A 24764-nucleotide genomic window follows, 5' to 3' on the forward strand; every position below is an offset into this window, starting at 1 on the left:
GGGTACCCCCCTGCTTGTTTATGTACCACATAACAATGGTGTTGTCCGTCTTTACCATTAATTGTCCTGGAAGAATGTGGTCCTTGAAGGCTGTCAGAGCATTCTGTACAGCTAACATTTCTTTTTGATTGATATGCAGGTGCATTTGACTTGGGTTCCATTTGCCTTGAATGCACTTCCCTGCCAGGTGAGCCCCTCATGCATAGTCTGATGCATCTGTTGTTGGGGTTTGGGTGGCAGGGGGTAGAGTGAATTGTAGTCCCTTGTTTTGGTGGCAGGCCTCTGCCCACCAAAAAAACTATCTTTAGATAAGGTATAATAGGACTCATTGATTCTAGATCCTGAGAATGAATGTTGACACCATAGGCTTTTTAGATACCATTGTAGTTTCCTCATATGCAGTCTTGCATATGGAATTAGAAGAATGCAGGAGGCCATGAACCCCAAGGCTTGAAGTATTTGCCTTGCAGATAGCAGGGTTTTTGTGGCCACTTGTTTGAAGTAGGTTGTCAAATGAATTTCTTTCTTTGGCGTGAGGAAAGCCATCTGGGAAGTTGTATTCAAGCTTGCTCCCAGGAATATAATCTGTTGACAGGGTACCAGGTGTGATTTATTTTCATTTATGGTGTACCCCAGACAAGTTAGCACCTTTTGTACAAATGCCAGATGATTTAAAAGTATGTCCTGGCTTTCTGCCTGAATTAGACAATCGTCCAGGTATGGGTATATTTGAATATGTCTTTGCCTGCAAAATGCAATGACTGGAGCTAGGCACTTTGTGAATATCCTGGGCACAGTAGATAAGCCAAAGGGCAGTGCAGAGAACTGATAGTGTGTGTAGCCTGTTTTGAAGTGTAGGTATCTTCTGCAAGACTCCCTGACTGGGATGTGCAGGTATGCTTCCCTTAAATGTAATGTTGCCAACCAGGCATCTTTGCCTAGCACAGGAAGCAACTGGTGAAGAGTCAGCATCTTGAATTTTGGAATCACCAAAAAGGTGTTTAGTGTAGACAGGTCCAGGATAGGATGCCATGAATTCTCTTTTCTGGGTACCAACAAAAGTCTTGAGTAGAAACCTTCTCTCTTTTCCTCTTCTGGTACAGTTTGAATAGCCCCTATGCTTAAGAGAGAGAGAGTACTTGCTTTTGGGCCTCTGCCCACTGATTTGCGGGTAGATCTGGCCAACCGCTTGGTGTTAGTAACGTGTGGAAGTGAAATCTGTATCCTTGGGACACCATTTAAAACCCATTTGTCCTGGGTAATGAGTTCCCAGTACCCCAAAGGGGCAATCAGTTGGGAAGTGCTTGGAAGTTTTAGAAATAAGTCATTGAGACAATTTACCATAGGAGGAGTTTTATTACTCCCAGATTTGGAAGTGGAGGCCCCCCCACTGCTTAGTCCTGTGCGTCCCCTGAGACTGAAGCCTGGGTGCTCTGCTGGATCTGGGTTTGGACTGAGAAGGTCTGGAAGAGGCAGGAAAGGACCAGTTCTTAGAAGGACAATGCCTACTAAATCTTGGAGGTTGTACTTGTATGAAATCTTTAACAGTTTGCATAGATTTAGGTTTTTCCTCCATCTTTTTAAGAACTTCTTCTGCCTTGTTGCCAAACAGGCAGTCCTGATTTAAGGGAGCATCCAGTAATTTAGCTTTAACAAGATCTAGCAAGGATTGCTCCTTAAGCCAAGCATGCCTTCTAAGTACAGACCCAGTTACAGCAGCCCTGCAAGATGCCTCTAGCGAATCAAAACCACATTGCAAAGTACGTTTTCCAACTTGTTCAGGAGAATGCATTAAATCCTGTAAATCCTTATCAGCACAATCAGGAATCAACATAATTTTCTGTTTAAGCAGTCCAGTAATATGCTGCTGATACTATAACATATGAAACTGGCAATTTAAGGCCCTAATGGACAAAGTTGCAGAAGTGTATACCTTCTTACCCCATCTATCCAGCGCCCTGGAGTCTCTCAGAAGGGGTAAGATTTTTAGCAGTAGTAGCTTTAATGCCCTTGGGTCCCTGTGAAATGGTCTCAGGATCCGCAGTAGGATTTTTGAAAAGGAACTTGTGAGTCAGGAACCCTGCAATATCGATCAGGTTTTCCAGGAGCAGGAGGTAGAGAGTCAGGGGCCAAGCCAGATTTAGAAAAAGCATCATCAACAATGTCTAGTACAGGAGGTATGGCTAAAGGCCTGTCCTGGGGCAGGAGTAAGAAATCCCCAAGCCTCTTTTTAGAATCAGAGAAATCCTGACTTTCCCAATGAAAATGCTCCCTGAGAGTATGCAAGGTTTCACCAAAAGAGAAATCCTCTGGGGGGGGGGGGGGGGACAGAGGGAAAAGAGTCCTCAGCATCAGAATCCTCATAGGTATATAAGGGTAAATCCTGGTCATCAGAGGAAACAGAAATTTCAGAATCCTGGTCAGAAGTATCATAAGCAAACAGTCCTGGGTTTCTTAGAGGGGGAAGGTTGGCTTCCCCTGATTAAAGTAATAAGGTCTTCAGCCATTCTTATCATTTGTTTTTTAGGCACAGAGGCCTGACCATGCGGTCTGGGCGTCAGTTTTCTAGGTATGGTTCGAGTTTTAGGCCTTAAAGAAGATGATGGCGTCGGTTTAATATGCAAGTCAGTAGGCCTGAATACACCCTCAGAAGCTGATGCCTGCACAGAGGCTCCGGACCCATCCAAGTTAGAGACATCCGCAGGTCCCACAGTTGAAGCATTTCGCGGCATACCGGACTCCGAATGGGTCTCAGTAGAGGCCTGCGAATCTGAAGTAGCGGGTATCAGGGGCTGCGAAAGTGCCTCACTGAGTACCTGCGAACTGGCGGCTGGCTTAGGAGAAGTGTCGTTGGCAGCTTTGGACCTAGATGGCCTGTCTCTGTCTTTATCTTTGCGTTTTTTCGGAATGTCGGTAGTCGGATGGCTTATCGAAGACATCTCAGGATAATTGAACCGAGCACCAAAATATTTAGAAGTGAAAATATACAGATGACGGATAGTTTGAGGTTTAAATAAGGCACAAAACCGACAGCGAGGTACATCATGGTCAGGGCCTAGGCAAGGAATACAGTACAAATGAAAATCTTTATGAGGTATTTGCTTTCCACAAGAAATGCAATTATTTACTTTTACTGACATCGGTTTAGAGCAAGAAAAAGTTTTCCCAACGGGGTACTTAGCTTTTAGTTGAAGACTTCGGTTCTGAACCTCGACAACGAAAATTTCAGGAGTTGGCCGACTGGCACTTGCGAATTGCTTCTGCTTCAGGCACCGCATGGCAAGAAAAACTGATATAATGGCGTCGGCTGCATGTTTTATACCCCTGACAACCTGACGTCACGGAAGAGGAGACAGCAACGGACGCAGGACCCAAGACTTTGTTAATCAGGCCGACTGAGGGCTACTGCAAGCAGATAACCCAAATGTGATGACTGCAGCATGTTTTATACCCCTGACAACCTGACGTCACGGAAGAGGAGACAGCAACGGACGCAGGACCCAAGACTTTGTTAATCAGGCCAACTGAGGGCTACTGCAAGCAGATAACCCAAATGTGATGACTGCAACAGTGAAACACGAAGAACATCTTGAACTCTGTCTGGAGAAAGTTTGGCCATCATACTTGTATCCAATTCTACTCCTATAAAAACGACATGCTGAGAAGGCAGCAAGCCAGATTTTTCAAAGTTTATTGTAATTCCTAGGTGTGAGCAGAGCTGCAAGGTGGTGTCACTCACTTTTATTAGTAGATGCTTGGTGGTGGCGGTCAGAAGCCAGTTGTCTAAGTATGGAAACACCAGGAATCTGAGGCGCCTCAAGTGAGCCGCGATTACTGTCACACATTTGAACACTCTGGGGGCTGTAGTGAGGCCAAAGGGCAGAGCTCAAAACTGGTAGTGACTGGCTTCCCAGCCTAAAGTGCAGGTGTCTCCCAGATTGCCTGTCCATTCTTATGTGGTAGTACGCATCCTGGAGGTCTATCGAGCACATCCAATCGTCTTGTACCAAAAAATGGAGTACTGACTGCAGTGTTACCATTTGAACATGGACTTTTTTAATGATTTGTTTAGACTGCTGAGATCCAGAATTGGTCTCCAGTTCCCCGTTTTCTTTGGAACTAAAAAAAATTTTGAGTAAGTTCCGGATCCTATTCGGTCTGCGGGGACGCATGACTCTTTTTGTCTAGCAACTTTAGAATTTCTAACATTGTCTATTCCCTTTGACTGGGTGGAATGTCTGGGATCTTTCTTATGTTTGGGAGGGGGAAGGAAAAGGGTATGGAGTAACCTCTGGATATGATGCATTTTACCCACTTGTCTTTTATTTGTAGCCAGACTTCTGGGCACAAAGATAAGCGGCCCCCGACTGACTCCAGAGATGGACAGGCAGGCATCCTTTCAGGAGCGCTGAAAGGGCTGATCAAAGAAAGATTCTCTGTCGCCTTAATTCTGCAGACCCCCTCTGCCATATGGTCCGTGTCTTCCATTACTACTTCCCCCTCTGCCCCTGGGGGAAGATTCACAGTGTGTGTCCTGGAAAGCTCTCTGAGATTTTCGAAACCACATTTTTCCACTTCCTTTCTGACCTTTGGGATATGGTCTGGTAGGTAGGGAAAAACATACTCCTACGGCAGAGAGAGTCTTTCCTTCTTGCTCACACCTGGTTAGTGTGTCCTTGGACTTTGGGCCCTAACAGAGATGAGCCATCAAATGAGGCGTTCACAAAGGAAGATTTAAAGGACTCCAAAAAGTCACACAAGCGCATCCAAGAATGTCTCCTTAGGGAAATTCCTGAACCCGCTGCTCTACTCACTCCATCCACCGCATAAGAAATCAGTCTCATGGAAGAGCTGACAACTGAATTTAGGATAGAGAGCTGAGAGGAAACTTTCTCCGACACCCCTTAAGCTACTGAACTTTGGAGAGTATCTCCTAACTCCTTCAGGAGATCTCTCTGTAATCTAGTAAAATGAAAAAGGGAAAGATGTCAGCTCACCAAGAGAACAGCTGATAAAGTACAATAAGTAATGAAAAAAATCACTGTTCAGCCATTGAGATAAAAGAAACTTCCAAGATTAAAATCTCTAGTAGAATGTGTTTAATAAACAAGTTAAAATGACAGAATAGCTGTTTGAGGACAAGCGCTTTCGGCAAACTGCATTGTGCTAGAGATTTTAATTTTGGAAGTTTCTCCTATCTCTGAAAAACTGTGCTTTCTATGTCTGTCCATTGTATGAGACACCTTGTTCGGTGGATGAACAGAAGATGATGTCTCAGAGTTCCATCTTGGTGGCTGCTGCCACCACCATAACATCTACTGGGACTCCCTTAGTTAAAAAGGTTTTGTCTGAGGGGGATGTGATGAACTTATTTGGCCTCTGAGGAACAGGTTCCACTGAATCTGGAGACTCTCACACCTTTCGAGAAATTAGATCCAGAAGTCTGTTGAAAGGTAAAGACACCCAAGTGGAGGAAGGGCGAAATCCAAAGGCCTTCAGGTACACGGACTCCTCTGCTGAAGGGTTGGTGGACTTCCAGCCACCTCTCTGCTTAATTATTTCTTAGAAGTAAAGGAGACATCATCAGGAGGCGACCATGGGGACCCTTGAGCTTCATCGAGGTCCATATCAGAAGTGATGGACTCCTCCGGGGAGTCTAAATGATTCCTCTTACATAACCTCTTCCAAGGGACCTCCTCAGAGGGGTACTCTGGAGAGGTTTCAGAAGAGTGTAGGGTACCCTGTGGGGCATCCTGAGGCCTAGGATCTCTGCGTCCTTGTGGATGCAAGGGCATAGAGGTAAACACTGGTGCTTTTGGGGGAAGAATGTCCGGACATGTCAGCGGAACTGCCTGTGGAGACGGTACTCTCCTCATCACCTCAAAAGCCTCCTGCCCCTGATCCAAGGAAATCCCTGGATCTGAAGAAGTCGAGGGAACCCTGGGATGAAGGAAGGATGACCACCCGAGGCTGAGGTAGGAGCCGAGCTCACCCGAGCTGATGCCCCAAGAGGCAAGCTCGGATCCAACAACTGTCCGATCCGACTCACCTCCATGGACCCGACTGGAGAGCGTTGGCTCCTAGACTCCTCAAGCTCCAATGGAGCCAAGGACTTTGGAGCAATGGTCAGATCTGAAGATCTTGTAATAGGTCTCGGGTCCCATGGTTCCACTAATGTCAGCTCAGGACATTCCAACTCCGAAGTCCAAGGTCAGGTCAGAGGAGGAATCGGAGCAAAAGGAGAGGATGTGTTAGAATCCGAAGCCCTTGGGGTTAGATCCGATAACAGCTTGGCCAGCGCCGGTGTCCTTAATAGCCTCTGTACCACTTGATCCATGTCATTGTCAGATAGGCTCCTAGAAGACAGACTAGAGAGGGCTGTAGACTTGGAAGGTTGAAGTATAGGTGATCTTATAGTAGGGGAGAATGGCTCCAAGATAGGGGACTGGCTCTGCAACTCTAACTCTACCAGCACAGAGACTGATGGTGCCAGAGCTGTAGATTTTTTTTAGAACAGACAGAATTAGGATGGAGTGTCAACATTTTGTCAACCTTTTTTGAAGGCTCCAATGGACCACTAGAAGAAGAAGATCTCTTCCAAGACTTGTCAGATTTTGAAGATGGAGATTGGTCAGACTTTGATAAACACGTCGTCACTCTGCAAATCTGGCTGATTGATTCAAAAGACAATAAAGACTCCCTTTAAAATAAAAAAAAAACAGTTTAATTCTCACTTAGAATTTGGAATTAGCACTTTCATCCTGTTTAACTGGAATTCTTCAGATTCAATTAAAACAAGAAGAACAACTTCTTTTTATAGTTTCTAGAACCAGGAAATGACATCATACTTCTCTAAAAACACTTCCTGTAGCAAAGAATAAAATAAAAAAAATAAAAAAACAATTTACAAAAATGAAGGTTTCCCTTACAAAAACCATAACATACTTGAAGTGGAATAATACAAAAAAATGAAATAAGCATGAAAATGAGTTATAAGAAATCACTTCCCCAAGAGAAGCACTTTAGATCCTAGCCTCTACTGGCTTTAGTGCAATAAAATCATAAAGTCCTGGGGGGTTGCAAACATTTAATTTTAGCTGCCAAAAAACTTCTTTTTCTTCTAATAATAACTTACAATTTAATTGCCACCCCTAGGGTTAATGTGTACCCTTTCCAAAATGGCAAATCTGAATGTATTACAGGTGTTACTTTCTATGTGCCTGTACAAAGCATTCTTCCTGTTTTGTTTCCTAATTTCATAGTAGTGCTTGTAAATTCTGTTTTTTTAGGAACCTGTTGGTGTTCCCGACATAAAATGCCAGAGAGATAGAGCACATGGCCAAATAAACTACACCCTTTGTACTACAGTTTCCATACTGAAAGATAACCTTAGTCTGATTCGTATTTTCTAGCTGAATTTCTCCTTTGAGATGTATATACTCACACTGATTACAACATCCACACTTCTTAGTCCCCTTGTCTTCTGCATACTTTCCTTTATTCTTACTGTTCTCTGAGTTGGCCTTAATATTCCTACCAGTTTTATATACAAAAGTTGGGCTATTTCCTAGGAATTTATAAAGTTCAGTGTCACTCCTTAGTATATTCCAGTTCTTTGTTATCACTTCTTTTACCATAGGAGAATAAGGGCAATATTTCAAAACCATAGCTCTACTAATATTATTTTCAGATGTATTTTTGTCTACGGGGGTAAAATCCGTTCCTGATAAGGGTTAGTACAAAGTTCCCCATTTAGACAGTGTAGTAAATGGTCTCTCTAATAAGTTTCTGAGGGTACCCCCTTTCCAAAAACAAACTACCCACCGTACCTAATTCTTTAACCACTTCAGTATAGTCAGATGCCATTCTTGCTGCCCTAATACACTGTCCTTTAAGTATACTGTTTTTCTGTGAATAGGGATAACAGCTATTAAATTCCAAGTAAGAATTACTAAAGGTAGGTTTACGGTGGATGTTGGATTTAAAACCTCTGTCAGTGTGTGAGATGTAACAATCTAAATACGCTAAACCTTCCAAATCATAAGTGTGAGTGAACTTAAAATAGGAACATCTGTTATTAAGATATATAACAAACTTCTCTATATCCTCAGTTTCTCCTTCCCATAAAATAAAAACATAATCAAGGAAATGTACATACAGTTTAAGATTCTTTTTGAAGGCACTATTAAATACATGTTGATGTTCCCATTCAGTTAAAACTACATTTGCAAATATGGGGGCACAAGAGACCCCCAAAGTGTGGCCCCATAGCAACCCTTTTTATTTACTTCAAGTATTCACCCTCATAAAAGATGAACTCTAATGTAGTCAATATCTTATCATTGTCTAAATTGGAGTGCTTAACCATTGATTGGTGAAATAATTCCAACCCTTCGTCTTTGGGTATGGAATTAAATAAATCCATTACATCAATGGTAACAAATGTTAAATCTTTGTTCCAAAGTTCATGTTTCAAACTCCCTAAAAATTCCCAAGAGTCTCTTGAGTATGTGGGGGATATTGTCATATGTGTGTTTTAACCAATTTCCACCACTACGCCAAAAGAGAATGTTTTCTACTTACTCCCGGAGACTCTCGGTCGGAATGGGGGCTGTAAAATGTCTATATGCACTTTAGGCACTCCAAAGATAGTGGCTAAGACAGTATGTTTGACTTTCAAAAAATTATAAGTGTCGAAAAAAATTCTTAGGTCCAACAAAAATTCTTCCAGCCATAAATTAATGCAGCTGTACGCTATATTGAGATCATTTAATGAAACAGTTTCATATACTAAAGTATTGTTCAAAATAAAGAAGTTATGTACTCACCATAACGTTCCGAGTAGGTAACTTCATTTATCAGCAACCTGTGGGTATCAGATCCGTCCTGGATCCGAGCCGGCAGCTTTCCAAGGTAGAGATCCGAGCTCCAAGCCCCTCCCCCTTACCCATAATACCCTGCTACCTCCCTCCAGTCCTCAGATCGAGTTTGCCCAATTATCAGACAACATCAAGACAAACAATACCTGAACATCCTAACCTGATGCATACCAGAACTAAAACATTCTATCATTCAGGTAACTAAAAAAACAGGTTAGGGGGAGGGGGGGGGGGTCGGTTGCTGACAAATGAAGTTACCTACTCAGATGGAACGTTATGGTGAGTACATAACTTCTTTATCTGAAGTAGTTAACTTCATTTGATCAGCAACCTGTGGGACAGAGTCCCCAGCTACCAAAAAACTTGGGAGGTCCTCAATGAAGAATATTCCGGAGCAATGCAGAGCCAAAGGCTGCCCTCCCTCTGGATATCAGATCTAGTTTATAATGCGAAATAAAGGTATGAGAAGAAGCCCAAGTAGCCGCAGAACAGATGTCATCCAAGGGAACTCGACCAAAACGCGGCAGAGGTAGCCATAGAACGGGTAGAGTGAGCATGAACCCCCAAGGGCTCCGGCCGACCAGAAATTTTGTACGTAAGCAAGATGCAGTGGGATATCCATCTAGCTAGAGTCACCTTCGTTACTGGTTTACCCAAGGATGGCTTAGCAAACGAAACGAAGAGCTGCTCCGACTTGTGAGAGGCAGCCGTCCTGTGCAAGTAAAAGCGCAATTGTCTATGCACATCTAATGAATGCAGTCTGTATTCCCCTTTGTTCTAATAGTTAGGGAAGAAAATAGGCAAATTAATGGATTGGTTGATATTAGCCTCGGAAGCCACTTTAGGTAAAAAGGAAGGATTAGTCCTGAGAGATACTCTGTCCTTATGGAAGACCAGATACGGGGTTTAGTACAAGGGGCCTGAAGTTCAGATACCCTTCTAGCTAAGGTAATAGCAATTAAGAAGGCAGTTTTCCAAGACAAGAACTTTAAGTCAACAGAAGCTGCAGGCTCAAAAGGTGGACCAGTTAGAGCCTGAAGAACTAAGGTCAAGTCCCATGGAGGAACCGCATTCTTGACAGGAGGTCTTAAAAGAAAGGTGCCCTTTAAGAAAGTCTTACAGATCTTAGTGGAAGCCAAGGGTCCAAGACTGTCCCCGATGTGGAAGTGGGAAATGGCCACCATTTGAACCTTCACAGTAGAAGAACTGGCCCCTTGATGGAAAATGTGAGATAGAAATTCAAGTACTGCTGGAATGGGAGCCGTAAAAGGGTCCAAATCCCTATGTCGGGCCCAGATGGAAAAACATTTCCATTTACTGTTGTAGACCTTCCTGGTGGAAGGCTTATGCGCCGCCACCAGGATGGATTTAACAGCGGACGAGATACTGGGGGTCCTAGCCACTAACGGAACTGATCAACCAAGCCGTGAGCTTGAGGTCGTCCAGATTCGGGGTTTTCAATTCCCAAAGGATGAGAAATTAGATCCGGAATGGGATCCAAGGAGGAGCTATGGGGTGAGACCGTAGGTACGGGAACCAGGTTTGATGAGGCCAGAATGGGGCTATGAGGATAAGCTTGCTCCCCAACCGACGAGTTTTCTGCAAGAATTTTTGTCATCAATGGGAGAGGAGGATAAGTATAAAGAAGACCGGATGGCCAAGTATGAACTAGAGCGTCTCTGGGGCTCTCCCCCGGCAGGGGAATTAGAGCGAAAAACTCACACTTTGCGTTCGAAGGTGATGCGAAGAGATCGCAGCAAGGTTGACCCCATCTGAGGAAGATCTGTTTCGATACTAAGGGGTTCAGAGACCACTCGTAAGGCGAGAGGATAGTTAGACTCAGCTTGTCCGCTAAAATGTTGGACTGACCCGGAATGTTCGTTGCTATCAGAAAACGGTTGGTGGATATCGCCCATTCCCAAACTCTCATGGCCTCTCGACAAAGAGGGTAAGACCTGGTCCCCCCCCCATTTGTTGATGTACCAGACCACCGACATGTTGTCTGGCTGAATTGCAATAGTCCCCGGAGGAAGAAGGGTATGGAGAGCCTGCAACACTAGAAGCACCGCCCTCATCTCCAGAACGTTGATATGCAGAACGGTCTCTATCGGTCCACGTGCCTTGGACAGTTCTGCTCATGCAATGCCCCCGCCACCCCAGGCGAGAAGCGTCCGTGGTCACCGTGGCTTGGGGTTGAGGCATCAAAAAATGGTCGCCCTTCCTGAAGCTCTTGGGAATGGAGCTACCAAAGTAGGGAGTCCCTGCAAACTCTGTTGATGGGAATCGGGGAGTCCAACGGATGTCGAAGGATGGACCACTGGACCTGTAAGGTCCATTGAAGAACCCTCATGTTCAAGCGGGCTAGGGGTGAAAGGTTGATAGCAGCTGCCATGGACCCTAGGGCTCTCAGGACTAATTCCGCTGGTGGGGCCAGAGATTATAGAAGTGCTAAGACATGGAGAGTTAAACTGCGGAGCCTGTCTGCTGTCAAAATGGCCTTGGACTGAAGTGTGTCTATTCTGGCCCCTATGAAATCTAGGACCTGAACAGGCTGAAGGAATGAAATTTTTGTAATTTATGGTGATCCCCAACTGACGGGCCAAGAGTAGGAAGCAATCCCTGGCTGAGCATAGTAGATGCCTGGTGGGAGCGGCGAGGAGCCAGTCGTCCAGGTACAGAAAGACCTGTATTCCCTGAAGTCTCAGGTGAGCTGCTACAACTGCCATGACCTTGGTGAACATCCTGGGGGCTGTGGTGAAGCCAAAAGGGAGGACCCTGAACTGATAATGACTGGCCCCCAGTCGAAAGCGGAGAAACCTCCTGGATCGCCTGTCCATGAGAATGTGGTAGTATGCATCCTTGAGGTCTATGGAGCACATCCAGTCGTTCTCCTGCAGAAGGGGGAGAATAGATTGAAGAGTGACCATCTGGAATTTCTCCTTGGCAATGAACAGGTTCAATGTAGACAGGTTGAGAATTGGTCTTAAGTCCCCCGTCTTTTTTGGCATCAAAAAGAACCTGGAATAATTGCCCGACCCGGACTATCCTGGGGGGACGTGCTGGATGGCCTTTTTTCTTAGCAGCTTCTTTATTTCTGAAGCCGCCGTCTCCCTCTGACTGGGTGGAACATCAGGGGAGGTGCCTCAACCGAGGGGGAAGATTTATGAAAGGGATGGAGCAACCTCTGGATATTATTCGGAGCACCCAGCGATCTGTAGTGATGGACTCCCAATGTGCTAGATGTTCCAAGAAACACCCCCCGACTGCCTCCAGAGAGGAGCAGTCAGGCAACCCCTCAGGGTTGCTGCGCGGGTCGGTCGGAGAAGGGTTCCCTAGACCCGAAATTCTTCGGCCCCCCTCTGCCTCTGGGCCGGCGTCCACCTTGTCCTCCCCTGCCTCTGAAGGACGAAGGGTCTGGAGTGGAATGGGACTGCTGAGACTTCCGGAACCACATCTTCTTTTGTCCTCTCTGGTTCCTGGAAAAGGACCCTTGAGGAGCCGAGAAGTGGATTCCGACGGCAGACAGCATCTGTCCGTCTTTCTCGCTCTGGAGCAGCATATCACGGATGGTCTTGCCAAACAGGGTAGAACCATCAAATGGAGCGTTCGCGAAGGACGCCTTGAAGGGTTCCGCAAAGTCGCAAAGTTGGAGCCAGGCGTGACGCCGTAAGGCGATACCTGCTCCACTGGCTCTAGCCGCCCCCTCCGTGGCATGGGAGAGAAGTCGCATAGAAGTGTTGGATATCGATTTTAGAGTGGCCATGCGAGACGAGAAAGTTCGTTTGTCCGCGGCCGCCATGGACTCCGGGGGAGAACCAGCGTACTCTTTTATAAGATCCCGCCGAAGCCTAAGCACGTGTGCCAAGTAATTCTGCGCCCTTATGGAAAAGGTGGCTGAAGCAAACATCCGCTTTCTGATGCGATCCATCGTCCGAGACTCCTTGTTGGGAGGATGGACCGAGGAACTATCCTGCGCCAGTTCCTTCTTGGTGGCAGCCGCCACCACCATGGCATCTACCGGGGAACCTTTACTCCATGCTGCCTTGTCTGTCAGGGGGCTATGGATCTTATCTGGTCTCCTAGGGATTGGCTCCACAGTGTCCGGCTCCTTCCATGCCCTGGTAGCAATTAGGTCTACCAGGGGGTCGGCCGGAGGGGACACCCAAGAGGTAGACGGGCCTGTGTCAAACGCCTCCAGAAACACTGACTCATCCGAGGAAGGCTTCTGGGCCAACCACCCCCCTCTAATGCGCAGCATCTCCATAATGTCTCCAAAGGAGACGTCCTCGGGGGGGGTGACCTGGGGGAACCTTCGCCTTCCTCCAAGTCAGTGTCTTCCGTGAGGGACTCGGGGGAGTCCAAGTGCCTCCTTTTACACTTTCGTTTGTGAGGGACCTCCTTGGTGGACTGTCCGAGGAGGGCTCACCAACGGGGTCATGCTCCTCTACAAGAACTAGCTGTGGCATAGACGCAGGCTGTATATCGGGCCAGATGATGGAGGACAGGCCCATCTGCGAGGGAATGGCGGGTGGATCCGTAGCATAAGCCAGGGACATCGGACCCTTCGAGAGCACCCTTTCCACCACGTCGAAAGCCAAAGATGAACCACTCTCCCTGGGATCCAAGAGCAGCCCCCTTGGATCTGACGTGTGGGTCGGCGCTGAAGCCGAAGTGATCTGACCCGAAAGGGAAGTGTGCTCCGTCCGCATCGGAGCCTAAGACACACTTACCCCTGCAGATCCGAGGCTTGGCTCCCAGCTCCGAGAGCTCGGATCCGATAAAGGACCCGATAAACTCGAGGGTAAGGCCGGCGAAGTAGCGATTACTATCGGAGCCGACTCCCCGGCTCCGAGGCTACAAGGATCCGACGGCTCCGAAACACGATAATGGATTGGAGAAGGAGCAATGGGGGCAAAGAAGGGGGCCGAGCTCCCCCCCGGAGGGGGGGGCAAGAGCACTCCAATCTGCATCTGGGCCTGAAGGAAGCAACGCATCATCCGGTCCATATCTGTCGGAAAGGCTCCTTGTACACCTAAAAGAGGCCACCGAGGCTGGCCAGGAAGGCCGCCTGGACGACCTTGTACATGACCGGGACTCCTCAGACGAGAAACATGGGGAACGGAGCCGAGAGGGGGAGGACCCGGGGACCTTCAAGGGGGAACAGAGCTGCTTAGCCGGCAGGGCAGAAGGAGCCGAGTCGGCCCGCCGCTTGTGGCTCCTATGCCTTTCTCTGTCTCTCTCTTTCTTCCTCTCTCTATGTCACTTCTCTTTTTTAGCAGAGTCCCTCTCTCCCTGGGATACAGTGGAAGGTTTAATCCCAGCCAGGGGAGAAGGAACTGATGGCTGAACAGCCGCAGCCACGACTGGCGCCACTGAGGGAGAGGAGGAAGAAGTAGAATCCGCGGGTAAAAGACCCGCTAGGATTAACTTGTTCCTCCTGTCTCTCAGAGCCCGGGGGTTAAAGGCAGCACATATCTGGCAGCCTGATGTTAAATGAGCAACCCCCAGGCAAAGAACGCACTGAGTGTGGCCATTGGCTGGGGACAGCTTATGACCACACTCAGAGCATTTGGAAAAAATGACGTTAGGGCCTTCGGCCATGACAAACACAATCACACTCCCTAACACACAGATAAGGGGAAGGGGAATACACTAAAATTAAACTAAACTAAATTAAACTAGTCCAAGGGATCTAAAACGCACACACACACACTAACTGCCAAATAAGGTGAAAAATTTAGAGGAATTTCCTACACTTTCTCTTACCTAATAGCCAGGAGCTCGTCACTCGTGCTTATAGAAGCCGCGGCAAACAAGATCTGAGGACTGGAGGGAGGTAGCAGGGTATTATGGGTAAGGGGAGGAGCTTGGATCTCTAGCTTGGAAAGCTGCTGGCTCGGATCCAGGATGGATCCGATACCTACAGGTTGCTGATCAAATGAAGTTAACTACTTCAGATATTGTGCGTTTTGTTGGAATAATCCATCCGAGCATATAGAAAAATCCCCCCTCCCTTGTCAGGTTTCATGTCAGTAGAATGAGCACCCGATCTTGTTTAGTGGCAAACGAGATCCGGGAAGCTTTCCTAGTGCATTCTGGGATAGAGTTTGGCCACGAGCTAGTGGAAGACCTCGAGCTTGTATATAAAGGCAGAGTCAGATCCGAGCCCATCCTGGTAAGAATGAAGGTGAGATAGGAAAACAACACATCAGAGTTTTCATTGTGGGCATTTAAGAAAGTGCATTCAGGAATCTCTTGTGGTTCTTCAGGGATATAGGGGGTGTCATAATTTTGTTCAGGGTAAGCTGATTTTCAATGAGTTTGTTTTAAGGGTCACAGGGAATTTACATTGAGGTGATATGGTCTCTCGGAAATACCCCTGCAGTTTTCCCCAGGTCTGAATACACGCGAAATGTAAAATTTAGGTAAGGAGGTAGTGTTAATCTTTATAATTTGACCAAGTCACATAGCCTGATTTGGAAAACTCCATAGCTTTTTCTAAGGTTAGGTATGTTTCTCTTAAAAGCCTGTCTCACTTCATCATTTCTTACACAATATATTACTGCATTTCTTTTTTAATGCATCATGCAACTTACCACATAGATACACTTTGGCTCTATTCCTCAAGGTCAGTAACTTAAGTATCAATAGCTGCTGTGGGATGTTACGCTCTTGTAAAGAGCAAATGTCTAACAAATGGCAAGCTTTTATTGGGTTGATAATAATTTTTGAATTGCCCTCTGAGTACAGATTTCTATATTTCCATACTTACAGAAAAATAAAAGTGTTAAATACCTTTAATACTTCTTTCCCAGCAAATGTACAAGAATTCTGCACACAGTACCATTCCAGGCTTCTCAGCTAAATCCATTTGCACTGAGGAATATATCCGCAGCTTCCATTCTTCAGCCAAATTTAATTTTAGAAGCAGAATTCCTGGTGGATACAGTTCAGCCATTTTCCACTAAGAATGGTATTTTTGAACTTTCATACACAGAAAATTTGTCAACAAATATATTTACTCAAGCAAAACCACAGCTGGTAACAGGCAGAAAGGCATGGCTCAACAGTTGTAAAATCCACAGGTTTTATTAAAAGTTAGCACTTTCGTAGTGTTCCACCACCGCTTCATCAGACATATGATGAAGCGGTGGTGAACACTGCGAAAGCACTACCTTTTAATAAAACCTGTGGATTTTACAACTGTTGATCCTTGTCTTTCTGCCTGTTACCAGCTGTGGTTTTGCTTGGAATTCTGCTTGGGTTTGCTGCTGGAACACACTCACTGCTTTTGGGTTTTCTTGCTGCTAAACATATTTACTCAGTTGTGGCAGATATCTCCCCAAACTGTCTCCATGTATTGTCTAGACAGCCAATACAGACGGATACAAAGGATGCGTCTCTGGCCTCACTGAAGTGCCAACTCAAACTGATTTTCACAGAAGAAGAGTGCATCGCATAACATGCAAATGAATGCAACCAGCTCTTTAGCATTAGTGTGTAGTGCAGTGGTACAGCGGTTAGCATTTTTGCCTCACAGCAAGAGGTTCTCCGGTTCGAATCTCAACTGGGGTGCCTTCTGTGTGGAATCTGCATGTCCTCCCTGCATTCGTGTGGGTTCCTCCGGGTGCTCCAGTTTCCTCCCACATTCCAAAGACATGCATCTGTAACGTTTCTCCCCAGGCCTCTGCTGAAAATGGGTACTGTCCCAGTCGGACTTCCCCAGTAAACAAATGTTAAATAAATAAATAAAATGAAAACTATATACCCATTAGTGTACATGCCCATAATAAAGAGGCAGTGAGTAGTACGATTAGGTTATTTAATGCCATTCTGGAATTATAGTTACTGTACATCAATTTCATGAGAATTTTAATTTGGTGAGGTTAACACCACCTATTTTGTACAGATGGCTAAACTGGCTATGCTTTAAAGCATATTTAATGCCTATTTTTGCAGAGGTGAATAGGAGTGGTTATATTTTAAAGGTTATAATTAGTGGTCCAGTACACATCTTGGGATGAACTGGGGCAAGAAGAGTGGAAGGCAATTAATTTAATTGATTTTTTGACAGCTCAGAAAACCTTACAGGTGCTATTTCTACTGCAAACGTGTCCCAGCACTCCTAAGAAAAGCTACTAAAATCCATCCAAAATGCACGTAGCGTAAGTACCTCTGGAAGAAGACATGACAAAGGTAATAGTAGTTTTGTTTCAACTATTAAATATGTTTTAATGGGTAACATCAGATGTTATATGTATGACTCAACTCATCAACACTGCAGTTCCATGAAGCACTCTCTCTTTCCCTGAGTCAGTACATCAAGTTGAATATACAAACCAAGAAGTAGAAAATAACCACCAAGATGGCAAAATCTCTGCAAGCTGTCTAGCTCGCCATGGAGTTGTAAAAAATATTAGTCTATATTGGGCGACAAGGATAGAAAGATTAGAATTCCAGATTTGGTATCCAGAATCCAGAATGGTATTTTTGAACTTTCATATACAGAAAATTTGTCAACAAATATATTTACTCAAGCAAAACCACAGCTGGTAACAGGCAGAAAGGCATGGCTCAACAACCTTCCAGTTCTGATGAAGTCCATTAAGGATGAAAGCACTTAACAAATGGAGTTTGCTTGCGGAGATTTTGCCATCTTGGTGGTTATTTTCCGAGTCAGTACCGTCCTTAAAGTCAAAATATATGAGTAAAGGTGCTTTGGAGTAAGGTAAGAGAGAACATGTGTTTCATTTTGAAGTATGAGCTAAATCATCAGTTGTATATAATGAATCCATTTATCATGAATGAATGAAAACAAATGTTAAAAGAAACAGCAGAAGATAAATTAACACTTAGAAAACAAGACAGTTATTTAATGTGGAACAGCAGTAGAAAAGTAATGAGTGAAGAAAAAATAGATGCATATGCTAACAATATTGCACATTTCTTACTGACAGACTGACCATCTCCTGAGAAAAGTGAAAGCAGCTGAAGTGGAGGTTTTCTTAAATTCTGGACAAAAACAGAAGTGCAGCTAGTAAAGGAAGAAATGGTATTGAGAAGGGGACAGAAAAAGCATGAGCTCAGAGACGGTGGTTAATAAGAAAGGGAACAGTTGCTAAAATAGCCAACATGGTCCAGTCAGTCTTCTGGTAGAGACAGGGTAAAACAGAATTTATCCTTGACCCTATTCAAAAGAAAACTTAACAATTGGATGGAAAATTATAAATGTATCTGCAGACTGGCCCCTATGTCCCTTATAGACAGAGATAGTCAATAAGAAATGCATTATCCTAACACCCCACACACAAATCTTTAGTTACCTTCCTACTAACATGCCCCCCACCCATATGGGGACTCAATATACTGAAGGATCCTAATGGTTTGGGGGCTCAGCTAGGCTTGTAGCCTAGTAACAACTTAGGAACATACAATCCTATCATATTTACTTATTATTTATTCACATTTGTTGACTGGGAAAGTTCACTTGATCAGAAACCCATTTTCAGTGGAGGCCCGGGGAGAAAAGCCCCATAGGTAATCAAATATTGTACAGAACAAATACAAAGAGATATAAATACATTAGCATAGGGTGGGGAGTAATGGTATATAATACACAATTATCAGACTGTATGGATACATAACATACTTTCATTCACAAGAAAGTAATCATAATCATTAGTAAATTGCACAATATCGTAGTTAAGAGAAAATCATATAGAAGAGGAAGAAAATAATATAACAGACGGTTAATGAGTGGGATCCGAGTAGTTAAGTATGTGAAGTTAAGGGGGCTTACGCTGTATTTCACAGGTACAGCTGGGATTTTTTAAATAGTGGGTTTTTAGTGCAGCTTTAAAGGCTATTAGGGAGGCAAGTTGAGTAAGGTATGAGGGGATGCTATTCCATAGTTTGGCAATGTTGTAGGAATATAGGCATTGTCCCACTCTTTTGTTGGGTTTAGCTACATTTAAAAGCGTCCTTTCTGAAGACCGGAGGGTTCTAGTTGGGGTGTATGTGTGCAAGACAGACTAGAGTGCAGGACAGCTATCAGGTTTAAAAATTAGCTTATGAGAAAGTGTTAACCGAGTATAATAGAGATAGTGATGAAATTCAAGCCAGGACAGGTTTGAGATAGCTTTGCAGTGGTGTGAGCAGTTGGGCATGTTACAGGCAAATTTTGCTATCTTGTAGTAGCAAGATTGCAGCTTATTACTGAGGGATGTATGGAGGTTGGTGAAAAACGGGCTTCCATACAAGAGGGATGGGATAAGCAATGTGTTTGCTAGTTTTATCTTAGTTTGCTTATCTAGATAGAGGTTTTGTCATTATAGTTTGCCAAGTCTGAAATGTGTTTTCTTTACTGTATTGAGAATGTGTTGTTCAAAAGAGAGTTTGTTATCAATAGTGATTCCTAAAGGTTTTGCAGATAGCACCTGTTCTATTTCTGTATTATGTGAAAAAATCTTGAATTCTGCAGCTGGAGGTTTTGATGAAAATAGTAACAATTTAGTTTTTTGGGGGTTCAGCATTGAGTGTCATTTAGCCAGGTTTCTATGGAGATGAATGCATCTTGGGTGATCTTCTAGAGGTTAGCAAAATTGCTGGAGGATGAGATGATAGCTGAATCATCCGCATATTGAATTAATATCCTTTGTTGGGAGGCTTTATTAAGATCATTAATGAATATATTATTACAGAGCAGTGGTCCTAAAATGGATCCTTGTGGGACTCCTGTGTTATTTGCCAGATACTCTGCTGGTTTTGCCATCTAACCAATTGTTGTCTATCATTTAGCTAGGAGGAAAACCAGGTTAATATGCTTAGAGTACACCAAGTTTTTCTAAATATTGTAATAACTTAGGGTGTGATACTGTGTGTAAAGCCTATGACAGGTCTAACAGGAGTACTGAAGTTGATAGGCCAGCATCAAGAGCTTTATTCACAGTAACAGTGAAGGAGAGTAAAGCTGTGGTTGTGCTACATCGAGGGCGGAATCCATGTTGAGTGGGAGCTAGGAGGTAGTTGTTAATGAGGTGATTTAGTGGTTAGGATTGTATGCATTTTTCTAGGATTTTTGATAGTGGGAAGAGAATGGAGATTGGCCAGTAATTTCAGAGATTGTGCGCATTACCACCTTTGTGTAGTGGAATTATAAAAGGCTTTTTCCACAGTTGGGAGACATAAGATTCAGACATTGAACGATTAATAAGAATATTTACAGGGTAACCTATAGCTTTGGCAGCAAGTTGTAAGTATTCAGGTGGTAAGTTATCAACGGAGAGTGAGCAGGGCTTTAGTTTGGTTAGCAATTTCAGAATTAGGGATGTAGGTACTGGTTGTAGTGAGAAAGGAGGACTGGGTGGGTTATTGTTAGAGGTAGATATGGGGTCTATTTGTGTGGTATTTTGGGAGTTAGGGTTGCTTTTTGTAGATGAATCCTCGACTAGTTTTTGAATGGTGTCAATGAAATGGGTGTTAAATATTTGTGCTATCTGGTGAGGATCTTTGTCGGGAGAGGGTGATGGATTTTGAATGTTATCAAGATTAAGTAGGGAGGATACAGATTTCCAGAATTTTTTTGGATTATTACTTTGGGAAGACAGTTGTGAGGAGAAATGGGTTTTCATATCAGTTTTGATAAAGTTTTTTTGCAGTATTTCTTAGTTGTTTATAATTTTGTTCATTTGCTTGAGTTCTACTTTTTTCCCATATTTTCCAGGCTTTGTCTCGAGACAGGAGGGTTTGTTTCGTTAGCCGGGGGCAAGGTTAGGTTTTGTTTGTTTTGTACGAAGAGATGCTAAGCTATTTAATGTGCTAAGAAAGACGTTACTGAAATAATCTACAGCATCAATCAGAGGCAGTGTTTTTATTGGGGTCCAGTTTTGAGCTTGTAGAGTATTGATAAGTATGTTTTGATCAAAGTGGGCAAGGTTCCTGGTAGATTTGTATGTGTGAAGTTTGGGGATTTATATTTGGGTTTTGTGGGTGTAAGCTGGAAGGTGGTCACTGAAAGTGTTTGGAAGGGTGCCGGTATTGGAGTAGTAGTGGGGGTGAGATACTAGAATCCAATCTAATGTAAATTCTGCTCGGGTATTTAAAGCACGTGTAGGCTCTGTTATAAGTTGTGTGAAACTATGGTGGTTAATGCTGGTAGCAGGAGGTTTGGAGATTAGGTTTTGCCTATTAATGTTAGTGTCTCCTAGAATAATAGTTTCTTGGGAGATATTTTGATACGGAGGATCTTGAGAGATGTACTTTATATGGAGATATGAGGGGGGAAATACCATTCTGACTGCCACCAGATCAGAGCTCATGTTCAACTATCTGTAAGAGGAAGGTCATGATTACAGGCTTAGTTACAAGTTATTTAAAATGCCACATTTTTACGGTGTGTTTTCATGAGTATTACTTATTGATTGCTCAAAATTGTTATGTCTGTGACCAAAATGATAGAAAAAACACAGAGTTATGGCACATATTTGGGAGGCACATGGGTCAAACTGCTGACAACACTAGGAGGAAGGGAGACATTTAGGAATAAAAGTAAAAACAGATAGTCAACTTAAGATCATATCTCCCAACTATCACTGTGGGAGCTGAAAATATTTGACTTGAATGGGTAACCTAAAGATACTGACATCACAAGAAAATGACCTAACAGAAAGGGGCAAGGTAAATATACTGTTGACGTATACACGGCAATGTAAGGTGACTGTTGCTTTACTGAAAAAAAAAAAAAACATAGCTGGACTGAAGCATTTGGTAATCCTAAAAATGGGTTTTGGCATTAGTTATTTAGGAGAATTTGATACAGACAGGAAGAAGGGAGTTTAATATTAGTTTCAAATGAAATACCTGTATTAAGAGTTGGTTGAAAGGCAGAGTATGACTGTAGTGTTAGCAGCAGATTACAAAGGGAAGAGGGCCATCATTCCATCTGTGTACACTCCACCCCAGACCACTAAAACAAGCAGAGTTGGTGCGCTTTCAGAAGGGCATAGCAGTGATTGGGGGAGACCAGAATCTTTTATATGACTTAAAAGACATCTCAGGTGGACCAAGAGAAAGAGTTGCTACTAGTAAGGAAAGGTTCTTGAGAAGATATCCAAAACTGAAGCGGTATGAGCATGTGGTGTGCGCAACAGAAGGGCACATTGATTTCACATACTATTCTCCTAGATTTCAACACTAGGCTAGACTTGATATAATCTATCATTCAGTGAAATGTTGACACTCACATGACTATAATCCTGGACTTTGCCCTTGTACAAATAAAAATGAGAAGACAGGAGCCCACGTCTGGAAATAACACTGGTAATTTCCAATGTACTTTAAAAAAAAAAAAATCAGAGTGGGTCAAGAATTAAACAATCTAGATAAAGGTTAGAAAATGTAAAGATGAAATTACACAGAGTACAAATAAAAGAAAGGGTAATGTGGGAATGCAGTAGAAGGGGTTTCAGGGAGGGTTTTCAGAAGGTGAAGCACAGGCAAGAAAGACCTGGGGAACTAGATAAACAGGAGAAGAAAGACATCTAGGAAGATAAGGATAAAATGAAGGAGTTTTTAGACAGCATGTATAAATATAGTTGCCACTATAAAGAAAACATACTTTGACAATAGCCCCAAATCCTGGAAATTATTAGCTAAATGGATGACTCAACAAAACATTGAGAGAACAGTAAAAATTTACGATATCCTAATACAAGGAAAATTACCAAACACCAGAGAGATCATCAATAATTACTAAGTTAACTATATAAGGTGAAATTATGGAGTTCTCAGATAACTGAGCAAATAAAAACATATAGGAATGGTTGGCCTTAGAAGTTAGCTGAAAAAGGTGCGATACTTGACCAAAGGGATACAATCAGAAAAAACACTCAGTCAGCCGGGCACTAGGTAACTTCAGATGATCTAAAAAAACAGAAACAACCGTGTTTACTATAGAGCATTGGGAGAAAATCTGCTAAGCACCTAGGTATACTTCCAGGTAAAGACTTTTTTAATTTTTTTTTTTTTTTTTGTTGGAAATGTCTTCACTGTTGTTATACTACTGCCAGGCTAAACAGCATGTCCCCAGGGGCCCTCTAACTGTTGGAGCTGTGAAGAGTACAGAGGATGATTGTCACCCTATTGTCTGGGAATGCCAAGAGTTTGCTGGGTTCAAAAGCAAGATACAGAGAGCAGTAAATAAAATAGTGGTACAGCAGCCGATAGTAAACAACAAAATGTTCCTGCTAAACTGGAATTGGGAATGCAAAATAAACTAAGATTTTTATTATGCCTTGTTGGCAAACAGTTATGAAATGTATCACTACAAAACGAAAGATAAAAGAAATTTAGGTAATTGCACTCGTGCAGGAAATACGGTCAGGTTACTACAGGGGGTATAAGGAAACTACTAAGCAAGACGTAGCAATTGTGGGATCAGTGTGCAATAATGAATGAAGGCTGAGCATATCATTAGATGTTAAAGGTGAAACAGAAGTATTAATACAAGAGAATATGTTGGATATCCTGCATTAAAATGTAATATATAAATGTGTGTCAGTTGTAATGACGGTATATCCTGAAAGCTTCCTATTGAAATGTCATTCGAAATGCCAAGTGATGACAAGCTGAAAAAAAAAAAAAAAAAGACCGAAAACCCAAAAGAACAAATCTGAAAACATTGCTCTTTTCCTTTAAACTTCTTTGGGGGAGAGCAAGCCCCCAAGTGCACTCCATCATGTAGGAGGCAAGCCTCACCCCCCCCCAAACTAATATATACCAACTCTGGAATCACCATACTTCAGAGAAAAGGAAATACCCAAAGAAATGGCATCTCAGACTTGGTATATTCAAGTCTGTTCTTTCAGCCATTCGTTTCAGGACTCGCTCTAGCAGGTCCAGACATTTCAAATGGTTACATATCCTACACTCTAATGTGACTACTGGTCCAGTGCTTATAGTGGTAGAAATATACCCTGATAGCGAAATATGATATGAGCACAAAGCATGAGAACTGCACAATACTTGTAAGTTGAAGTTTGAAGCCTGTAATTTATTTTTTTCTCCATGGAAGATAAACACATTTATTCATTTAAAAAAAAAAGGGAAGGAGAGCTCATTTATGTCAAAAGTCTTTCCAAGGTTGAATCAACAGTTTGAGGTACGTTACCTTTGACAAAGGCGGTTAAAGTACGGTTTGATATTATAACCAGGGAAGTGTCAACACCATGATTAGTCTGAAACCCATGTTGTGTTTCAAACAGAAGGAAGTGTAAAAATAGATGAACTACAAGTGGACAGCGTTCCCTAACACCTTTCATTCTGCTTCAGTGTGCAGTTGTTAAACTGATTAAATTTCTCAGCAGAAACTAATAAAGTAGAAAGAGACCAGGTAAAAGGCTTTACTTTATTTTAGGTTATGCATTACTAATCGGTGTCAAAATGTGTGATAATTATGTCACAAAATGTGGCAGGATCACAGAAGAGTCAGCACTCACTGGAATGGATTCAATATATTTTTTATTATTAAATCAAACCACAGTCACAGACCGGTTTCGGCCCACAGGCCTTTTTCAATGTATTTTGTAAACTGCAGTAAACCACAATATATACCAGAACAAACCAATTAACAATTAATTATATTAACCTCACAAATGATCATTCAAACCAGGTGGAAATAATCCAGCTAGTCTCACAATCCATGATTTTTCCTTCCTGTTGAGAATATTATGCCAACCTGCTTTAAAGCATCTATTGCCCACGATGTTATCAATAATGATAAATTTAAAGTTAGCTGAAGTGTGAACAGTCATATGCTTGTATAGTGAATTTGTAGAATATTTATTTTTAATATTGCTAAGATGTTCAGAAATCCGAGCTCTGATGGGT

The 24764-nt window shown here is 43.2% G+C and overlaps 1 protein-coding gene across 1 annotated transcript in view; it reads right to left on the reverse strand.

Annotated features, from left to right (window-relative positions):
- Positions 1-24764, reverse strand: part of MMS22L (MMS22 like, DNA repair protein) — a gene marked incomplete in the record, with an annotated part of 1809169 nt that overhangs the window by 566688 nt on the left and 1217717 nt on the right.

Source organism: Protopterus annectens, chromosome 1.part0 (assembly GCF_019279795.1).
Source record: "Protopterus annectens isolate FY-2018-M chromosome 1.part0, PAN1.0, whole genome shotgun sequence".
Taxonomy (NCBI): Eukaryota; Metazoa; Chordata; order Ceratodontiformes; family Protopteridae; genus Protopterus; species Protopterus annectens.